General features: G+C 45.7%; 1 pseudogene; it reads right to left on the reverse strand.

The window, feature by feature from the left end:
* Window positions 1-2,577: 2,577 nt before the first annotated feature.
* Window positions 2,578-3,376, reverse strand: LOC102732365 (RNA polymerase II subunit A C-terminal domain phosphatase SSU72 like protein 3 pseudogene; annotated as a pseudogene).
* Between the last annotated feature and the right edge of the window lie 3,139 nt (window positions 3,377-6,515).

Genomic DNA, 6,515 nt, shown 5'->3' on the forward strand with positions numbered 1-6,515 from the left:
AAATTAGGATGACTTTGGTCTGACACAAGTTCATCCTCAACATCCCGTTCAATGCCCCTCCCCCATAGTTCCCTCCTCACACCTGCCTGAGATGTCCTGGTCTGCTTCCCAAGCCCTGCTTTGGGAAGCCCAACAGAGATACCAGTCATTCTCTGGGCTCTTGTCATGTTTGCCAAGAAGGGTTTGAAGTACGTCATTATCTTTTCTGTTTTCTCATGTCTAACCTAATCATTAGAGCACTTGCCACATATTGGATTACTTCTCTTTCTTGAGCAACCTTCATTAACCTCAGCTACCTATATACTCTCAACCTCCCTTCCCAGACCAACCCCTCCACTGCTGCTGTAACCAACCAGATTGGTATCTCTGGTCTTTACCATTCTTGGTGCACGGAAGTCCTGTCCCCCCACCCCCACCCCCAGGCCTTCCTGGGATGTGACACCAGTCCAATCCTTACCTTGATCCTGGAATCTGCCCCTCTACACACATGTCTAATTTACTCACCAGCTCTTACTGAAATTGGAGATGACATTCAGCTTGTTGGGAGCCAGGCACTGGGCTGTTTATTCTCTTTCATGAGAGCTCTTGAGGGAAGTGCTTACATCAGGGCCCCAGGGACACGGCTGTCTCCATCAGCCTTGCCCTCCTCCAAATGCCTGGATCCCAGGTCCCTAAGTGCCATTTCCCTCCCTGGCCTTCTCCTGACTAGCTTCTTGCCCACTCCTCCCCACCTGCTCTAATCTCCATCCCACACTGAGTGTTCACATTTAAGATATTCACTACAAAAAAAGCTCTCCCAGCTAAACCAGGCTTGCTACAGACCTCTTTTAATACTTACACTGGCATTAAATATTGAATTAATGAATAGTAAAGTTATTTTTTCAATCTACAATATCAATACATGTAATATGCAAAGATGATTTTCAAATTTTTGTTTTTCATGTAAAGGATGATGTTGCAGTTATATTCATCCCGGGATTGGTCATGAGATTCACATTTTGAAGCCATAAATAATGAATTTTCATTCTTTCCTAAGGGTCTATAAACATCCATGCATAATTTGTAGATCACATGGGATTCTTGAGATTCATGACACATTTTTTATTTCATTTGCCTACCTAGTGTATCATTCTGTTTAGTGCTTGGTCATCAAAAATCCACATTTATGGTTGCTAGAAGAAAAAATTCTCCTGCTTTGTTTATATTCTTTTATAAGTAATTTTATTTCATTTTCCTCATCCTGAATGTAGGATGTGAACTTTTTTCAACTTGGAAATAACTTTATATTCTAACTGATTATAAAAGCAATCTTGTACATTATTGTTTTTAATCAGAAGACAGGAAGAAGAAAGTAATCCCACCTTCAGGAAAAAAAAAATGTGTCATTTGATGTAAATGCATATAAGTATATTATCCTAGCTAGTTCTCCGTACTTTATGCTCTTCTAAAAAATCATATTAGTGAAGAGAAGGAAAAAATCTTTTCTACCAATCAAAGTGTTCCAGCTGTACTAAGAATTAAATTGACATGAGATAGATGAACAGGGGGGAAAAAAATCAGTTTTATTTGCTCACAGAAGCCAATAATGAACCTGAGACCTAAAGAAATGACCAAGGCAGGTAGTTTTTATATTTTTTAGACAAAGAGACAATAAATCTTTAATGAATTGACAGGATAAAGAAAACCTAATTTCAGGAGTTTCAATTAGTAAGGAATTCTAAACAGAACTCAGGCTGGGGCAGTTGATTAGTGCCAAGCAACAAGGGTTGTTTGTACAGACTTCTCAGCTCTAAATTTCTCACCGCTGGTGTTAAGGATGTCTCTTTTCCTGTTGGTGCAGAGTGGGTACCGTCGCGAGCATGCTAGAAAGGCAAGTACGAGTTGTGTCTCTGCACAATGTCAGCTTTATTTAACCATAAAGCAAGGGTAAAGCAGGTTCAGGATTCCAAACTCAATGACATTTCACTACACATTTAATCTGGCTTTATACACATCACACAAAGCAAAGCACAATACAAAGTCACACAGCAAACATACAACAAGGGGTAAGAGGTTAAGGAACCAAAGCAAAGTCAGTTCGCACGTGCGCGCATGCACAGGTCAAATGAGGCCTCGTCCAGTCTGGGTCCCTTGCCGCACGCACTGCTTCTTACATTCAAGCAGTGCAGGATCTCCCTTATGTTCAGAGATCAGTCGGGCAGAGCCTTCTGCAGCAGCTGCCTTTCAATGTTGTTTATTCGCTGAATATCCTTCAACAAATCACTTGTCCTGCGCGCACTCCATTATAAACTTTCCTTCGCTCACCTGCAAAGCGCAGGCCGTGGCAGTCATGTCCTCGCAGACCCACGTGAGCGCTGAATTACTTCTTGTGCCCAAAGTACCCAGAACAATGTCCCCAGGTTTGGACTGTTTCCATGACTACTAGCCCTTGTCCTCGTTTCCCAAGAAATGCTTTTTTTTGCTCAACTCTTCCCTGGTGGCATATACCTAAAAATCGCACAAACAGAAGTTCGCCAACGTCCAAAACGCCACATGAAAGTTGTTACCTAACGAAGGCGCCAACTCCAGCCATGACCTTCAGTAGAAGCAGACCGTGTGAAGAAAGCTCTTTCCTGTTTTCTCCTCTGCCGCCAGCAGCAGCTGCTCCAGACTGTCCACGTCGTCCGCCCGCTGGAGGCTCTGGCACAGCTCGCAGATGAGGAAAGCCCCGAGGGTGGCGTCCTCCAAGGTGTCTGCGATGTCCACGCTGACCACGTGCACGGGCTGGAAGGTCGCCTGCTCCCTGGCCCACAGCTCTTGCATCACTCGGTCATACACACTCTCCTCGCAGGTGAAGATGACGTCGAAGGGGTCGCTGCACTCCTGAAACCTTTCGGGGCACGGCTTGATCCTCTTGTTTCTCCCCAAGAGGTACAGGATTCCGTTCCTGCTGTAGCCTTCCCGATCTTTCCTGCAAAGGTCCTCGTACATCTGCTTATATGTCGTGGAGAAATCGTAGATCACCGGGCGATTGCTTGAGGGTCCTGGCAGCTTCACCCAAGATCCGACTCGGAAAGACTGGACGTGGAACCCTCTTTTGAGGAGGATGCTGTGGGCTTCCATGCTCCTGTTCACATTGCTCCTGCACACCACAGCCACCCTGAGCGGGGACGAGGGCATGGTGGCGGCCTCTGGAGGCTGCGGAGGCTGCGGGGGCTGCGGGGGGTGCTGCGGGGGCGCTGCGGCCAGGGGGCTGACCACCTGGTTCAGCTCTTTCGACCAGCAGAGTGTCTGAGGACAGACAGCGGGCTTATTATATTTGGTCATCTCCACGGTCACCTCTCCGGCGGAGACTTTCCAGGACTTCCTGATGGACTCAGTTTCAGCGGGTGGAGTGTCCTCTGATCCTGAGACCCATAACCTAATCACAACAACTGTGAGGTGATTACCTCCACTAAGCCATTGAATCCCAACTAAACCACTGAATCTCGATGAGGGTGTGGCCACCCAACACAGGGATGTGAAACCTGCAGTTGGCCGAGTTGGTCTACATGGGGAATGAGGGCTGAGGTTGACAGTGACCAGGTCAACTAGGCTAACTGTAAGCATGTCACTGCTCTGCAGTGACCTGGTCAGGAATATGGGTGGAAAATCTGTTTTGAGGTTTTGAACTTACATCCAATTCAATTCTACATACAATGACATATAAGTATCCTTGCACATTAACATACATTTGGATTTTCTAGAAATGCAATTGTGTAAACCATAGGATGGTTGTACATAGTTTTGCCCAAAAATTTATAAAATTGTTCATCAATGCAAACAAATCACATGCTGGACAACATCCCTGCTGATAGTATATTAAAAGTTACAACACAGCGTTGTCTGCATTTAATACTCTTAAAATCACGATTCTCAAGGAAAATCAGGCTTTGAACTTCCAACTAGCAAAGTGTCCCAGAACAGGAACCAGGTCACCTTCAAGGAGTGCGTGGAAACTTCTAGGACTTCTTGATTGATTCAATTTGATCAAGTGGAGTACAATCTAATCATGCTAACCATAATCTAATCATTAGAACAATAGATGATTAAATCACTTGTACCTCTAGTGCCCCTGACAAGGGTGCTGCTACCAGAGGGAGCATTTTTAAATCTGGAGTTATCCCTGTTGGTTTACTTTTGTATTTGGCTAGAGAGGAGGGATAGGAAAAAGGAAGAAAGGAAGGAAACTTCTGGAGGAAATGATATGTTCATGGCACAGATTGTGGAGACGGTTTCTCAGATGTATATTTATCTCCAAACTCATCAAGTTGTATACATTAAATATGAACAGCTTTTTGTATGTCAATCATACCTCAATAAAGTGTTTTTTAAGGACATGTTGTTACAGCTATATAAATGTCAACTAAGAGTACTGTATGGTGGGGCGCCTGGGTGGCTCAGTTATGCATCTGCCTTTGGCTCAGGTCATGATCCCAGGGTCCTGGGATGGAGCCCTGCATCTTGGGCATCCTGCTCAGCGGGGAGTCTGCTTCTCCCTCTCCCTCTGCCCCTCCCCTCTGTTTATGCTCTCTTGTGCACTCTCTCTCTCAAAATAAATAAATAAAAATCTTTTTTAAAAAATTTGTTTTAGAGATTTTATTTATTTTTCGACAGAGAGATAGCAAGAGGGGGAACACAAGCAGGGGGAGCTGGAGAGGGAGAAGGAGGTTCCCTGCAGAGTCGAGAGCCCGATGCGGGGCTCGATGCGGGGCTCGATCCCAGGACCCTGGGATCATGACTTGAGCCGAAGGCAGATGCTTAACGACTGAGCCACCCAGGCACCCCAAAAAATTTTTAAAAAGAGTACTGTGTATGGCTTTTTGAATCAGTGCAATCTGGCTAGTCAGTTAAAGATATCTCAAAGAACCTACCAACATAGATCTCATTTTTCAAAACCATCAAAAAGGTCAATTTTATCAAATGATTTTATTGCTTAAATCTAAAGAGAACACACAGAAGCAGAGAGTAGAATGGCAGTTACCAGGGGCTGGGAGAAATGGGGAGCCACCTCTCATTCTGCCCCCAAGGTGGCTACAGATGCTGTAGAATGGATGTAAAGTTTCAGTTATGCAAGATGATTGAGTTCTAAAGATATTCTGTACATAGTGCCCATAATTAACAATACTGTTTTGCACACACAAAAAAATTGTTAAGAGGGTCAAAAAAAAAAAATTATCAACACCTGGGGCCCATCCCAGACCAACTGAATCAGAATCTCTAGGTATGGAATGTACTGTCATCCTGATTTTATTTGCTAATTCCTGTCATGCCTTCACCCACTCACCCTTTACATTTCAAAATGTATTTAATGCCAGAATTTAGTCCATACACATTTGATGTAAGGACTGTTGTACTTTGCTTCATTCCTTATGTTTTATTTATTTTAAAATCTTTAAAAAAAAATAAGAGGGGGCTGGGCTTACGGCATTTCCAGTGGGCTGGGAAGAAGGAAGTTGGAGTTCAGAGATGCCATGGAGTCTGAGACTTGAGATGGAAGATGCAACCTTAGAGAAATGAGCCCAAAAGTGAGTGTGCAGGTTCCCCTTGATGTATTTGCCAGTTCCTAAGCTGTGCATCTCCACAGTAACTAAGTTGAAAGCAACAGTTCTGGGGGGGGAGGGGAAGATGGCGGAGGAGTAGCCCTATTCCAACTGGTCCCCAGAATTGAGCTGGATATCTACCAGACCACTCTAGCACCCACGAAATCAGCCTGAGATGTAAGAAGATAGATCTGGATCTCTACAAAGAGAATATCACTGGTGATTGGTTCCAAGGTGAGAAGCAGGGAGCCTTGATTCTGCGGGCAGATATCGGAGGATAAACGGCATCGGCAGGGAGCCTGGCCATGGGGATCCTACACCGCCGGTGAGCGATAGCCTCCCGCGCTGGGGACAGGGCACAGACTCGCACACAGACCGGTAGCAGCGGGGAAAGGACTTTATCCCTGGAGGAAAACCCGGAGCGGCGGGGCTGCACATGCAAACTGGGAGCAGCTGGCAGTTTTAGAAGCACAAAGAGCAGAGACGTGCACCGACCTGGAGGCAGGACTGGGGGTGCTACAGAGGGGTGCACAACCCAGGACTGCAGTTTATAGCAGCACAGACAGAAACAGAGACAGTGTGGCCTGGAGAGCTCACTGAAGAACAGACTGCAATCTCTCTGTTCTGAGGCAGAGGGTGGGAAATGGTCTCTTCTGCTCTGACTCTCAGAAGAGATGTGGAAAGCTGCCAGGGAATGCCACCACAGAACAAAAGCCCCAAAAAACCGGTTTTCACTGAGCCCATCCCCCACCACAGGGGGCAGGGCAACTCTGCCCAAACAGGGTTGCCTGAGTAACAGCACAGCAGGCCCCTCCCCCAGAAGACAGGCTGGGAGAATAAGAGGCCAGCAACCCTAAGGTCCCTAGAAAACAGGTGCATCTTCCTTGGGTTATGGTCAATAATTTGGACTCTATACATTCCCTCAACCACCCCTCAACAGAATGACTAGGAGGA

The sequence above is a fragment of the Leptonychotes weddellii genome, unplaced genomic scaffold, assembly GCF_054177405.1.
Source record: "Leptonychotes weddellii isolate Sample4059 unplaced genomic scaffold, ASM5417740v2 HiC_scaffold_452, whole genome shotgun sequence".
Classification (NCBI taxonomy): domain Eukaryota; kingdom Metazoa; phylum Chordata; class Mammalia; order Carnivora; family Phocidae; genus Leptonychotes; species Leptonychotes weddellii.